General features: G+C 45.8%; 1 non-coding gene across 1 annotated transcript; it reads right to left on the minus strand.

Annotated features, from left to right (window-relative positions):
* Positions 1–733: 733 nt before the first annotated feature.
* Positions 734–805, minus strand: trnae-cuc (transfer RNA glutamic acid (anticodon CUC)). Its single transcript has one exon. It is a non-coding gene; the product is annotated as a tRNA-Glu (tRNA).
* Between the last annotated feature and the right edge of the window lie 15,229 nt (positions 806–16,034).

Below are 16,034 nucleotides of genomic sequence, written 5' to 3' on the forward strand. Positions count from 1 at the left end.
CTTTAACCTAACACTACGGGCAATTTTAGCGTGGCCAATTCACCTGACACGCACATCTTTGTGACTGTGGGAGGAAACCGGAGCACCCGGAGGAAACCCACGCAGACACGGGGAGAATGTGCAAACTCCACACAGTCAGTCGCCTGAGTCGTGAATTGAACCCGGGTCTCTGGCGCTATGAAGCAGCAGTGCTAACCACTGTGCCACCGTACCGCCCCGTGTCTTACCACCCACTTCGTATTCAGTAACAAGCCCTCCAAACAAATCAACGAAATACCCATGAAACCACCAGTATCAGGATTCCTCGCAGAAGCAATAATGCAGAGACTCGAACAAACAGCCCTTCCAACGATCCATCCAAACTTTGGGTCCACTACAGTGATGACACTTTTGTCATCAAAAAATGAAACAAATTAGAGGACACCTACAACACCATCAACAATATCCTCGCTGACATATAATTCACAAAAGAGGAGAACAACAACAAAGTGCCATTTCTAGATGTCACAGTAGAGCAAACAGTCAATGGTAAATTCAAAACAGCCTCTACAGGAAAACAACGCACGCGAACCAAGTACTCAACTACAGAAGCAATCATCCCTCCACATACAAACAAATCTGAATCAGGACACTATTTCAACGAGCCACGACACACTACAGCACCCAGGAACGACTATAAATAATTACACAGCGCATTTAAGAAGAATGGGTAGCCTGCACCCCTGAAAATGGTTTCCCTGACCGGGAATCGAATCCGGGCCGCGGGGGTGAGAGCGCCGAATCCTAACCACTAGACCACCAGGGAGATGCGGATGCTGCTTGTCAGCTCTCCTAAAAATTACTTTCCTGCCCGGAAATCGAACCTGGGCCGCGGTCGTCAGCAAGCTTTCACCTGTGCAACCAACAATGTCATTTCTTGTATCCATTGCTCCTGATGCGGTCTCCTCTACATTGGGGAGGCTGGAGACTCCTCGCAGAGTCCAGTCACGGCGCTTGAGGGGATATTTCCAGGACAACCGCAACAATCAACCCCATCGCCCTCTGGCCCAACATTTCAACACCCCCTCCCACTCTGCCGAGGACATGCAAGTCCTGTGCCTCCTCCATCGCCGCTCCCTCCCCTCCCGATGCCTGGAGGAAGAACGCCCCATCTTCCGCCTCGGATAAATTCAAACCCAGAACATTAATGTAGACTTCACCAGTTTCCTCATTTCCCCTCCCCACACCTTACTTCAGTTCCAAACTTCCAGCACAGTGCTATCCTCATGACCTGTCCTACCTGCCAATCTCCCTTCCCACCTATCCGCTCCACCCTCCTCTCTGACTTTTCACCTCCATCCCCACCCCCATTCACCTATTGTACTCTTTGCTACCTTCGGCCCAGCACACCCCCACCCCCCAATTTATCTCTCCGCCCTGGAGGCGTCCTGCTTCCATTCCTGATGAAGGGCTTTTGCCCGAAAAGTCGATTTTCCTACTCCTCGGAAGTTGTCTGACCTGCTGTGCTTTTCCAGCACCACTCTGATCTAAACTCTGGTTTTCAGCATCTGCAATCCGCACTTTTGCCTACCCAATAAACCCAGTGTGTCGATTTCACATCAACAAACTGACACAAGCAGGCACAACGTGTGCAGAAACCCTAGCCACATTACTTTACATAAAAGACATCTGGGAAATGAGATGTCCAGACAACTCAACGCTCTCAGCATCATGGTAGCCCACAAACCTACCAACACACTTAAACAGCGGCTAATGAACCTGGAATAGTCTATACAAACAACCCGCAAACGAATGTTATTTACAAAATACCATGCAAGGAAATATATACATGAACTCTGCCGCACAGTTCTCTGTGGCAAGAAATGCTGGGATGAGATAAGGAAGATTTTTTTCAGCCAAAACGAATCGGCACTGACTGGACAGCCATTTAAAATCAACGCTGTCAGCCCAGGATGGAAGATCCAACAGGATGAACAGATTTCTTAATTCCTGAAGATTTACAAAGCTGAGACTGGGTTTTGTTGTTTGTTCCCTTTCCACTCCCAGGAGCCGCAGTGGTTGGGGAGGTGAGTTGGAGAAAGTGAAATATGTCCATGAGCAGCGTGTGGGGCGATTTCAGCTTCCCCTCCTCTGACAGCGCTGTGACGTGACTCTGATGTTCTCAGGGACACTTACTGACGCGAGACAGTGAAAAGATTCCCATTCCCGCAAATCAGGAATTCAAACCGTATGCCGGCTTCAGGACAATGAGAAAGATTAATTGGAGTGTGTGAAGAAGCTGTGAGCTGCATTTCAAAGAGGTAGGTGGAGTCAGATGCGTCATCCATTGCGCCCCGGCCCTGTGCGTACCTGACGCCGCCATGCTGCAGAGTTCTGACGTTAACACGGACATGCGCGGCAATGGGAACATTCACAAGAGGAACAGCCAAAGATTATCACCATCACTGCTTCCCTTCCATTGTCCCAACTTGGTGAAGCAGTATCTTTCACTGGCAAATAAAACACATTCGTCCTCACGTGCCTGCTTCATTTCGATCACGACTTCACGCCCCTCACTCTTCTCATCTCATTTCCAAACACTTGGCTCATAGCCTCAAAAGTAGTTCTGTGGGTATCTGCTTGTTCTACCCTGACAGGCAATGGGTTGCAGATTTCCAACCCCTCCACTGATGTGAATCTTAAAGAAGAAACCGGGGAACAGTCTTCCTTTCTTTTTGACGACATTTCTCAACTGTAGTCGGCAAGGTTCACACCTGCGTGGGGAAACCGCAATCGATCTCAAATCCATCGTATTAACCACTCGACCCACGAATAAAGAACCACACTGACAGCTTCATTTCCCAGGTCTCTCTGCCTGTGGAGCTGAGAAATAGTGAGTTATTGCTGGGTTTGTTTGAAAACAATCACTTCACAGGTTTCAAAAGGGTTACATATCTGCACATGGCGAGTCTGGTTGTTTCATCCCGAAAGATGCAATAAACTTTCAGTTAAAAGCAAAAACAGAAATTGCAGGAGCAACTCAGCAGGTCAGGCACCATCGGTGGAAAGAGAATCAGAGACAACATTTCAGAACTCTGTTTTCTCCCACAGGTACTGCCAAACCGGCTGAGTTTCTCCAGCAGCTCCTCTTTGTGTCTCTGATTCTCAGCATCCGCAGTCCTTTACGTTAGAAATTAAATCAATTCAGCCTCATGTGCAGGAATGAGAATCCTTTCAATTTCCCAAAAAATTGGCAGAAATTTCAAGGCATTTGGAAAAAAAAGTAAAAGTGACATTAGGAAGAACACTTTCTTGTCCCTGTCTGACCGTGACAAGGAAGCAGATTCAAGAACACAAAAGGGAATTCGGTGGTCATGTCCAAAGTAACAATGTGGAGATTTACAGGGCGAAGGCAAGAGAATGATACGAATAGAGACTCTCATTTACTTGCTGTGTAGAACCAGCAGAGCTAATGTGGGCCTCAAATTGCGCTGTGACACGTGTTGTGATTCAGAGTGAACTCACAGTTCAATCAACGGAAGGTGGGGATTTAGAAAAGTTTATATTTATACAATCTCCTCACGTCAACGCAACAACAAAGTGGTTTAATTATCCGCCAGTGGAGAGAACCCGGTTCCTGGAGATGGGACAAAGAGCTGGCTCAGGGATATCAATCCACATTGCTCTCTTTGCCACGAGTTCAGACGGAGAACATTGGAGGGACAAAGGAGAGAATAACGATCTGTGTCGGAGGGTGACTAACTGTTCATGGAGACTATTCCTGGCTAACAATAAGTCGTGTGTAACAGCAGACGATATGATAACACGGCCTCGTGTGGGTGTGGTAGGGATCAAGGGCATGCGGGAGTTCGGGTCCAAATAATATTGAACTCGATCTTGAAGACTGGAGGATTCCAAACGGAAAATGAGGCGCTGGTCTTCCATCTGGAGCGGAGCTTTGCTGGAACACTGCGGAATGCCTGAGACAGAGATGGAGGCCAGGCAACAGGGGGACGTGTTAAAGTGACAGGCAACCAGAAGCTCATCGCCTCTGGGTGGGCTCGAACCACCAACTTTTCGGTTAACAGCCGAACGCGCTGAACAATTGCGCCACAGAGACAGGCGATGACATGGGCTGCCCCATCGCTTAGGGGAGGCAATTAGTGAATTCATAATTCAGCCTCCTGGCCTCGAATTCCAGTTGTCGTCTCTAAGTTTTACTTTTCCATAATAAAGCCTGGGACATTCATTGTGGAGACACCGGGGACAGGCTGGAGACACATCCATGTCAGGAGGAACTCGCTTTCTTACTCCGGGCCGTCACCCTTCGAGACTTTCCGTGTTTTGCCTGTTCCCGAGTTCTCTCATTGGCTCGGAGACGAGAAGGTGTTTGAATTCCTGAGGTTCAGAAACAACAATTCTTTCAATGTCTCAGATCAGGTCATGTCCCGAGAACATCAGAGTCAATCTCCCGGCCTCTTCAACAAGGGGACGGTGTCTGGACTGTCTCTGCTCAGTCGGACAGTTCATCTTTCATTCTCCTCGAAATCCGCTTCCCAAAGAGTTTCTAAAGATTCACAAAGCTGGAGACTGGGATTTCTGTTTTGCTTCATGAACGTTTTTCCATTTCCTAAGTGACAATATTTTGCCAAAACCTCTTCCCAATTGTACGCCATGATTCATTTCCAGGGATGAGGAATTTCCATTTTGGAGAGACATTCCCAAGGTTGGGAATGTTCGCTTTGGAGCAAAGAAGGTTAACTGGAGATTTCCTGGGGCTGTTGGTCATGATGGGAGAAGACGCGGTGGGAATGGGCAGATTAATGATCAGAAGAATCAATTGCCACTGACGAGAGTCAGTTACCAGAGGACAGGGATTGAAGTTCTTGAATGAAAAGCAGCACTTGTGCCTAAAAAACACAGAGAATACTGCAGAAAGCCAACAGGTCGAGCAGCATCCGTGGAAAGGTAAACAGAGCTGACGTTGTGAGGCTGGTACGTTGTTTGTTCACAACCCGACTTTCCTGCATGGCAATCAATTCCCAGACATGAGAAAACTGGATTTTATCGAGACGGGTTTTGTGAAGTTTGGGCGATAATGCAGCCAACAGGAAGTCATTTAAAATCGTCAGTGAAGAAAGCATAGTCAGCAGGTTACTACCCTGAGCGGGGGAGCCCCAAAGGATCTCTAGCCCAGCACCTTAAGTGTTCGGCGACAACTACACGCCCAAAGTTGTGGTCTAAAATTTCTCATGGAATGGTTCTAACAGGAAAGGTGAGTATTGGGCTTTTCCTGTCCGCGCCATAGTTCCAACGGATTCTGTTCCCCTGGATTTGATCAGGACAGAGGAGGCTGATGGGAGATCGACCTGAACGACACACATTGATGAGTGATAGAACGGGTGGGAAAGATCCATTCCCATGCATAGAGAGATTAATAATCAGGGCCGAAAATAAGGAGCCACTTCAAGAAATTTGGGGTTCATTCAGCAAAGCTAATGTGGAACTGTTCACAGAAAATTGTGAGGAAAGTCTCTCGAGTTATTTTGATGAGAAGTGTTGATGCTAATACAATCGATAGGATGAACGTAGATTGGTAAATGTATTTGGTGACAGTTCTGTTCTAGCCCTGTGAGCGAAACCTGGATCTGAAGGAATAAAAGTGATATTAACAACATCGATCTGAAATTGGATACGTGACAAGAAACCGAGCCATCATTAACAGTTGGCTTTTGAACTGGAGAAGTTTTCTCGTGAAATTAGCTTGAGGCTTGAGGTATGCAAGGTCAAGATAATTTAGGTAAAACACGGAAATGCTATCCTCATTAGCAGACAGTGAAAGGATTACAAGATGCCAATTAAACAGTTTCGATAAGTGATACAGGGGACTGGGAAGATAAGTATTATAAACTATGAACAACAAAGTTCTGGAGCACAACACTTACATTCAAAGACCGAAAACATCCAGGTCCTGATTAATCAGATTGCATTGTGGTGCTTTTCTGCAAAACATCCACTTGCAATGTCCTACAAAAGAGTGACAAAACTCATCCCTGTCAGCCCAGGATAGAAAATCCGAAGGGATGAACCTTTGCTTATTTTCTGAAGATACACAAAGCTAAGACTGGGTTTTGGTGATTGTTTCCTTTCCACTCCCAGGAGCCGCAGTGGTTGAGGCGTTGAGTTGGGGAAAGGAAAGTGTGCCCGTGAGCAGCGTGTGGGGCTATTTCAGCTTCCCCTCATCTGACAGCGCTGTGACGTGACTCCGATGTTCTCAGGGACATTTACTGACGCGAGATAGTGAAAAGATTCTCATTCCCGCAGATCGGGAATTCAAACCATATGCCGGCTTCAGGACAATGAGAAAGATTAATTGGGGTGTGTGAAGAAACTGTGAGCTGCATTTCAAACAGGTAGGTGGAGTCAGATGCGTCATCCATTGCACCCCGGCCCTGTGCGTACCTGACGCCGCCATGATGCAGAGTTCTGACGTTAACACGGACATGCGCAGCAATGGGAACCTTCACAAGGTGAACAACCAAAGATAATCACCGTCACTGATTCCCTTCCACAGGCCCAACTTTGTGAAGCAGTATCTTTCACTGGCAAAGGAAACACCCTTGTCGTCATGTGCCTGCTTCATTTCGATCACGATTTCATGACCCTCACTGTTCTCGTCTCATTTCCAAACACTTGGCTCATAGCTTCTAAAGAAGCTCTGCGGGTATCTGCTTGTTCCACCCGAACAGGCAGTGGGTTGCAGATTCCCACCAGTCCCAATGTGAGTGAAATATTGTTCCCCCTCCACTGATTTGAATCTTAAAGAAGAAGCCGGGGTGCAAGCTCCCTTTCTTTTCGACGACATTTCTCATTTTGTAGTCGGCAGGGTTCATACCTGCGTGGGGAAACCGCAATGGATTTCAAGTCCATCGCATTAACCACTCGGCCCACGAATACAGAACCACACTGACAACTTCACTTCCCATGTCTGTCTGCCTGTGGAGCTGAGAAAGAGTGAATCATCGCAGAGTTTGTTTGAATCCAATCACTTCACAGTGTTTCGAAAGGGTTAAATATCTGCACATGGCGAGTCGAGGTGTTTCATCCCAAAAGGTGAAATGACATTTCCGTTCAAAACAAAACGAGAAATTGCAGGAGGAACTCAGCAGGTTAGGCAACATCTGTGGAAAGAGAATCAGAGACAACATTTCGAAATTCTGTTTTCTCCGACAGGTACTGTCAAACCTGCTGAGTTTGTCTTTTTGTCTCGGCTTCTCAGAATCCGCAGTCCCTGACGTTAGACATGAATTCAATTCAGAAACCCCTTTGTGGAGAGGATTTCCGTTTGGGGAACATTTTCCTGACCCCATTAAAAGCGTTCAGCTTCGAAGCCAAGGAAGAAAAGCGAACACAGCACCCCTGGGTGGGCTCGAACCACCAACCTTTCGGTTAACAGCCGAACGCGCTGACCAATTGCGCCACAGCGACATGCGTTGGCCTGGCCTGCACCATCGCTTAGGTGAGGCTATTAGTGAATTCATAATTCAGCCTCCCCGCCGAGAATTACAATTGTTGTCTTCCGCGCAGTATTGCGAGGGATCACGGCTTTCTTAACTTGACTTGTGCAAAAATGCCCGATTAAACTTCTCAAAAAGAACCTTCGGTAAAAGAGGCTGGGCTCCCTGGATTACGAATGGGACAGCAAGTGAAATGATTGGAGATAGCATTGAACAGGTTGACGTGTTTACTTCCCTAATTTTCTTATCCCTATGCCAATTGGCACGTGACTTGGGCAGTAATGTTATTACACACACTGGAGCAGTGGGATTTGAACCTGAGCCTCAGGGCTCTATGGGAGACTACAGCTGCACCACAAAAAAGAACTCTAGTAAATAGGTCCTCTTCTGTTGAATGAGAGGAAACAGCTTCCTCCTCAACATGATACACGACCACTGTACCCTCCGTGCCCATTACAATAAATTGAGCCTTCTCCTGTTGAATGAATGAGTGGGAACCCCTCTCGGAGCTCCAAGAAGCGGGGCGCCCGGCTGGAGGCTGGATTTGCTCAAGGCTTGTATCTATTAACTTATTTATATGGTTTCTACTGTGTGGGAGTATGGTTTACATTAAAACCGGAGGATCATGTCAGAGTGTTTGTTTATATTTAGCAGTTGTTGTTGGTAAAATACACTCCCTGGAGGAGCACCTTCTCTGCTGCTGCATTTCCTGCCTTCTGCCCTTCCCCGATTTGTTATCTCTCATCTCGATTTTCCATTTTCAGTCAAATTTAATTTCACATTAATCAGCCTTGTATTCACTGTGTGTTATTACTTAATCTGTTGGATTGTTGTAATGGTGTAATTTCATTTATGTTGTCTGAGTTTGACATTGAATGTGCAGGTGTGAATGCCAGTAAGTTGTAAAAATAAATCAAGAACTTGTGGTTTTTAAACAAAAAGACGAGTTCAATGGTATTACTGGCGTTGTCTCCTTTGAGGATGATGATTATAGTCTGACCAACAAACCATTTCATGCAGTCACCCAGTTTAATTAAAGTCTTTTGGAAAATAATTCTGGCAGGCAAAGATTTATACAACCCAAAATACGGTTGGTAATCATGTGTATTCTTATCTTTTGCTTAACCTGTCTATATCCCTCTCCAGATATCTAATGTCATCCTCATCACCTGCTTTCACATCAACTGTCTCTTCTGCAAATTTAGCAATAGTACCTTCACTTTACTTATCCAAGTAATTCGTGTATATATTGTAAATAATGTTGCCCCCAGCGCTGATCCCTGTGGTACACCACTAGTTACAAGTTGTCATCCTGAACGTGCCACTTACCACAACTGTGGTATTTAGCCAATCATCTATCCATGCTAACATACAGCCTCCCAACACCGTGGGCTCTTTGCTTACTATTTGATAAGATGTGAATATCATTGGCTGTGCCAACAACTCTTCCCAAACTGACCTTGAAAATGTGGTGCTGATCTGCTTCTTAAATTGCTTCACAAATATGATGTGGACTGCAACAATGTTCAGGAGTGAGTTCCAGCATTTTGGTCAATAACAAAGAAACAATGCGATATATCTTGCAGTCGGAATCCTGTGTTCACACTTGTTTGTTCTTGGTGGTTGAGGTCATGACTTGGAAGGTGCTTTTGAAGAACCACCACTCATGCAATCAAGCCGGACTGATAGATTGTGGCCCCAGACTCTGCCATTTTGACTTCCCTCATCAATCTACATTCTTTCCAGCGAAGTTTCAGTCTCAAACCACCACGCAATGCGCTGGAGATTATTGGCGTTTGCACACCGGGCAGCGGCTGTTCACCTGCACTCAGTTACACCACCTCCTGGCCCACCAGTGGGTCCACACCATCAAGAACCCGTTCATCTGTCCCGTGTGTGGGCAGGGCTTCACTCAGTCACACCACCTGCTGCCGCACCAGCGGATGCACACCAGGGAGAAACAGTTTTCCTGCTCCGTGGAGGGCTACACCCAGTCGTATCACCTGCTGCTCAGTTTCTGCGTCCACACTGGGGAGAAGCCGTTCACCTGTCCCGTGTGGAGCAATATCTTCTGTGATTCCTTCACCCTGCGCAAACACCAGCGCATCCACACCAAGGAGCGGCCGTTCACCTGTCTAGTGTGTGGGAAGGGCTTCACCCAGTCGTACAACTTGTGGAGACACCAGCAACTTCACAAGTGAGATGGCGCAGGGATTCAGGTTGGACTCTGCTGTTACCGCTGCTGAGAGTCACATCTTGAACCCTGTTTAGTGGGTAAAGTGGGAGGGGTAAGGGGTTCCTTTATGCAGAATGGCCGCTCTGTCACCCATTTTACTTCCAGTGGGGGCTGACGCTCTCTGAGCCTGGGATTGCACCTTCCCTACGGAAACAGTCCACAGAAGCGGCTGAAGTGCAGGTAGATCTGAAATAGATACATTTGTCTCTGTCCGATTGAGTCTCCAGCACAGTCGATCCAATTGGCCTCTGTCAGTGTTTATGCTCCACCTGAGCCTCCACCCACCCCTTCATCAGCATAAAGGTATCCCCTGCTTTTTGAAAGTTCACTTTACCCCCTACCCCCTCCCCACCCAAGCCTGTGCCAATTCTTAATCCTAACTTAGGCCTGCTATTTATTGCCGATGCGTGGTTTCTGTCCCTGCATACATCTCCCATTCATGTGTCTATCCAGATACACCTTAAGTGTTGCTAAGGTGCCTCTTACCACTACATCCATTGGCAATGCATTCCAGGCATCCACCATCCAACTGTGTGAAAAATCTTCCCTTTCAATTCTCCCGCAGACTGTACCCCTCTCGCCTTGAACTTGTGCCTTCTTGTCGTTGACTTTTCCACCCTGGTGGGGCGGGGGCGGGGGGGAGCCTCTGACTATCTAACAGACTATCTGGCCCAACACCAAACATCCAAAGAATAATCCACACAGACCCATTTCCCTACCCCGATTACTCGACATTTACCCCTGACTAATGTACCTAACTTTCACATTCTTGAACACTGTGGGGCAATTTTAGCACGGATAATCCAACTTAACCTGCCAATCCCTGGGCATTGGCGTAATTTAGCATAGCCACTCCACCCTAACCTACACATTTGGATTGTGAGACGAAACCGGAGGAAAACCATATCGACACAGGGAGAATGTGCAAACTCCACACAGACAGTCACCTGGGACTGAAATTGAACCAGTGTCCCTGGCGCTGTGAGGCATCAGTGCTAATGTTTGAGCCATCACGTCGCCCCGTCCAGTCAATCTGTGTGTCTCATCATTTTGTTGAGGCCATCCCTCTGCCTCCATCTTTACAGTGAAAATAATCCAGGTTTATCCCATCTCTTCTCATAATGAGACCTCCAGACCAGGCAATGTCCGAGTGAACCTTCTCTATACCCTCTCCCAGAGCATCCATGTCCTTCTGGTAGTGTGGGGACCAGAACTGCACGCAATATTCTGAATGTGACCGGAATAAATAGCTGTAACATAACTCACCAACTCTTACACTCAAGGCAAACGTGCTATGTGCCTTCTTGATCTCGTTACCCACCTGTATTGCCACTTTTGGAGATCTATATGGCCAGATCCTTCTGTATGCCAGTGCTTCTATGTGGTCTGAAATTTATCGTACAATTCTTGTATTTCCTATATATCTGTATCCAGCTTCACCTTAATTGTGTTCTCCTCTTTAACTCTTCTCCCCCATTCTCACCCCTCCACACATCAGCATATCATAAGATTATAGGAGCAGACATTATGCCATTCAACCCATTGAGTCTGCTCCACCATTCAATTATGGCTGATAAGTTTCTCAACCCCTTTCTCCCCGTAACATTCGATCCTCTTGATATTCAAGAACCTAGTTATCCCCATCTTAAATATATTCAACGATCTGGTCTCCACAGCCTTCTGTGGCAGTGAATTCCATAGATACACCACTCTCTGTCTGAAGAAGTTCTCCTTATCTCCGTTCCAAAAGGTCTTCCCTTTACTTGAAGGCTGAGCCCTTGGCCCCTCGTTTCTCCTACCCATGGAAATATTTTCCCAACATCCACTCTGTCTAAGCTGTTCAGTATGCTGTAGGTTTCAATTAGTTCCCTTGTCATCTTCTAAACTCCATTGAGTATAGACCCAGAATCCTCAAATGTTCTTCATATGTTAAGCTTTTCAATCCTGGGACCTTTCTCATCAACCTCCTCTGAACATGTTCCAGGGCCAGTACATCCTTCCTGAGATATGGGGCCCAAAACTGTGTACAGTACTCCAATTGTGGCCTGACTGGAGCCTTACAGATCCTCAGAAGTGTTTCCCTGCTTTTATATCCAAGTCCTGTCAAAATAAATGCCATTGTTGCATTTGCCTTCCTAACTACTGACTCAACCTGTAAGTTTACCTTGAGAGAATCCTGGGCTAGAAGTCCCAAGTCTCTTTGCTCTTCGGATTTCTGAATTTTCTTCCCATAATCCTTCTGTTCCAGGGTAGCAGCAGAGACTTCCAGACACACTGATTTGTATTCCGGGATATCCAGGGATCTCAAGAACTGCCAGTATCTCAGGAGGAATCGTTATTCTGGGAGGAGGCAGAGAGGAGCGTGGTGTGCACCTGTAAACTCCAGAGCTTCCCAAACTTCACGAGTCAACAAGAACTCTTTCTGGACCAAGAAACGAAAGGGCGGACGAGAAACTGTGGCACCACAGGAAGTGAAATTAGGCCATTCAGCCCATTGAGTCTGCTCCACCATTTACTCATTCTTGAGTATCAAGGGGCTCAAAGGTGATAGGGAGAATGGGGTTAAGAAACATATCAGCCATAATTGAATGGCAGAGCAGATTCAATACAATAAATGGCTTAATTTCTGCTAGTTAACATCCATGGAAAGAAGGAGGCAACACAAAAAGTTGTTTCTTGGGACAGGCAAGATAATGTTGTTTAATAATGGTGTGACAAAAGGACAATTAATTCTGCCTGTCGAAGGAAAGCCCTGACATAGAGGGGTTAATTGCAGGGCAGGCTGTTTCAAACAAATAGCTAACCCTCAAGGATAAGAAGGTAAGCTGCAGACCTGAGGTCTCCAGCAATGTGAGGTGATGTTAGAGTCTTTAAAAAAAAACTCACACCACAGATTTGAAATTGAGGAAACGCCACCAAAATTCAACTCCAGAATGATGCAGCAGCAGCAGTACTTAGAAGAATAAGATTACATCAAACCCCTGGACACTTCCAGAGATGGGCACTGTCGGTGGAAACCCAGATAAATTCAGCCATCAACTGGGTGATAGCCAAGTTTGGTGGGGGGTGACGCTGAATGAACTTGAGGGGGTTTATTTGTGGTTGCTACATGCAATAAAGTGCAAATCATTGTTTCAGCAGTTGATTCTATGTGCGGTTTCTGAGTCAGGAGCCAAATTAAGGTGATTCACCCACAACCACACGAAGAGGCTGGGATTAATATTGACTCCATTGCATTCAAGAGAATGTCATCAATACTGTTACAAAGCGAAGGCTGAACCCACCCACCTCACTCACCAAGATCTCAAACTGAAACATCCAAAGAGTGGCACGTTGCCCTTTAATCTGTAAAGTCAGTGTGATAAGTGGTGTAACCTGCTGTATTGTTAAAAGTAAATCCCTGACACTTTAAAATCGACAATCGACAATTTATTTAGCCAACTCTCACGGTGAACAAATGAACAAAACTACTAACAAACTGAATAAATCCGTCCGAACTACTGGGTATTCTGGAATAAATCAAGATTCTTCTGGTATGCTGTTCCAATCAATACATGTCCCACTCAGATAACGCAAAATAGAATTTAATCTCTCAGATTACAACCAGGTTATGTGTCTTCCGGAATATTCTGTGCCATCTTCTGTCGGGGATGCCTCCTCCGATTACTCTGTCAGGAATGCCCTTCTCTGTTTTTCTAAATGATGCTTTCTCTAATACACAGATGACTGAGAGCGCCAATTCTTTATGATAGGATTGGCCATGTTGTCAAAACTTTAGTATTTAAATTTAATTAGTTTTTGGTAGCCAATGCGGCTGATTTAAATTGATTGGTGAAATTGAAAACCGTTTTCTTGTCCTGCTAACTGTACAGCCTTTTGTAACAAATGTTTCAGTTCAAGTGCTTTTTGTTGTGATCATGTTGCTCCTTTAAGATTACGTTGTTGGTTTATTTTCAGGAGGGGTTGTAAAAGGCTTCCCATTTATCTAGGATTAAGGTTTTTGCTAATGGTTAACAGATACTGGCTAAGGCAACAATCTGGGAAAAGGGTTTGACATTTTTTCTTCTAAAACACTTCTACGATGAAACGGCAGTTGTCCCATTCTTTTCCCCTGCTTTTGATTTTAGCAAGCAGTCTGTCTGAAGCTGCTGCAGGAAGAGATGTTTCCTGATTCAACAGATGTTTCTGGCTGACTCTAAAGCTTCAGGGAAAATAGTACCAGGGTATTCAGCCTCTCCCTGTAGCTCAAACCTTGCAACCCTGGCAACATCCTTCCAAACCTTTTCTGAACCCTTTCAAGTTTCACAATGTCTTAAAAAGACGTCAACTTTGTTCGACTAATGTGGGAGAATTTTCTGCATGATGCGTTCTGTCTGAAAGAGCCCTCCTCTGTGCTATGACAGAGCTGCAGTGACTTTCAAAAGCCTGACAAATGCGGTTATCAGTCAAAGATTCATTGGGAGAAGCTTCTCAATCACATCTGTAAATGGAGAAAGTGTTTTTAACAATGAGACATGAATAAAGGGCTGCATTAATCTTTTGTTCTGAACATTTACTCATACATCACAAAACAGAGCATATGAACCCGGTCACAAGAAGTCTACGGGAATATAAGACACCACTGCCTATTTCCTGACCAGGACCGACTTTGCACAGAAAACATGGACATTTTAAATGAATGGGGTGCCATTCGTTTTAAGATCAGGTGAACTTAAGAGGCACAGCATTGGCTTAGTAATGAGAGATCCTTGACACACGCACAGCCAAAATCATCACTGCCATTATTATCAAATTAGAAGTTAGGCTGGATAGGGTGGGATGTTTTTCCACTGGAGCAGAGGAAGTTGAGAGGCAATATTTCCAAACCATGAGGGGTAGAGTTGGGTTAACGGTAGCTGTCTCTTCCCTCGGGGGAGGATTTCAAGAGCAAGGACGCGTTTTTATGGTGAGAGGAGAAAGATGGAAGAAAGGATGTGGGGCAAAATATTTACAGAGTGTAGTTCGTCTGGGGAAACAGCTGCCAGTGGAAGTGGTTGAAGCAGGTACATTAACAACATTGAAAAGGCGTTTCAACAAATACATGGATAGCAAAGCTTTAGAAGGATATGGGCCAAGTGCAGGGAAATGAGGTTAGTGTTGACAAACATTTTGGTCAGCATTGATCGGTTTGGGCTGAAGGGCCTGTCTCTGTGCTATAGTACTCGATGACTGGCGTCTCTTTGTAACTCTGACAGTGTTGAATTTCCACATGAACCAGGAAAAAGTGAGGACTGCAAATGCTGGAGATCAGAGTTGAGAGTGTGGTGCTGGAAAAGCACCGCAGGTCAGGCAGCACCAGAGGCGCAGGAGAATCGATGTTTCAGGCATAAGGACATCCAGATGAATATCTCACTAAATCATGCTGAATCAAATCTCATCTCATTCGTCAAAACTGATGCGGAGGTGCTGGGGATGGACAGGTCAGCAGTCACACAACACCAGGTGAGAATCCCAATAGATTGATTTGAACTCATGAGCTTTCGAAGCACAATTTCCGTCATCAGGTGAAGTGATGAAGGAGCAGCACTGATGAAGGAGCAATTCTCCCAAAGCTTGGGATTTCAAATAAACCTGTTGGACTGTAACCTGGTGTTGTGTGACTTCTGACTTCAACTTCTTCAACTGCGCATTCATGTTGAACTTGATGGGATACTTTATCCAACTCGGTATAGTTAAATCATATCGCTTGGAGGGGTTCATTTGAAACCTTCCAGGAGGTGAATTCAACAAGATTGAATTATTCAAAGTTACTCAATTCTAAACTTACCTCAGGACCAGTAGTCATAGAGGTACAGCGCGGAAACAGATCCTTCAGTCCAACTCGTCCACGCTGACCAGATATTCTAAATTAATCTAGTCCCATTTGCCAGCACTTGGCCCAAATCCCTCTAACCTTTTCTATGCATGTCCCCAACCAAATGTCTTTTAAATTCTACCAGCCTCCTCCACTTCCTCTGGCAGCTTGTTCCATACACGCACCACACTGCATGAAACGTTTTCCCTTTAGGTCCCTTTTAAATCCTTCCCCTCTCACTCTAAACCTATGCCCTCTCGTTCAAACTGATAAATCACTTCTGATGGAGATGTCAACGTTTCGGGTAGAACCCTTCTTCAGTCCTGAGGGGTAATACCTGAATTGCTGCCTTCTCCACCTCCTGGTCTGCCTGCCTTGTTGTGCCCAGCCTCCTGCTTGAAACTTTTGGATTCCAGCATCTGCAGTTTTTTATTTTGTCTCTAACAAATGGTGGAGCAGATTCGATGGG

The sequence above is a fragment of the Chiloscyllium plagiosum genome, unplaced genomic scaffold (assembly GCF_037043375.1).
Source record: "Chiloscyllium plagiosum isolate Xiang-an unplaced genomic scaffold, Cpla_swu_hap1 HiC_scaffold_27, whole genome shotgun sequence".
Taxonomy (NCBI): domain Eukaryota; kingdom Metazoa; phylum Chordata; class Chondrichthyes; order Orectolobiformes; family Hemiscylliidae; genus Chiloscyllium; species Chiloscyllium plagiosum.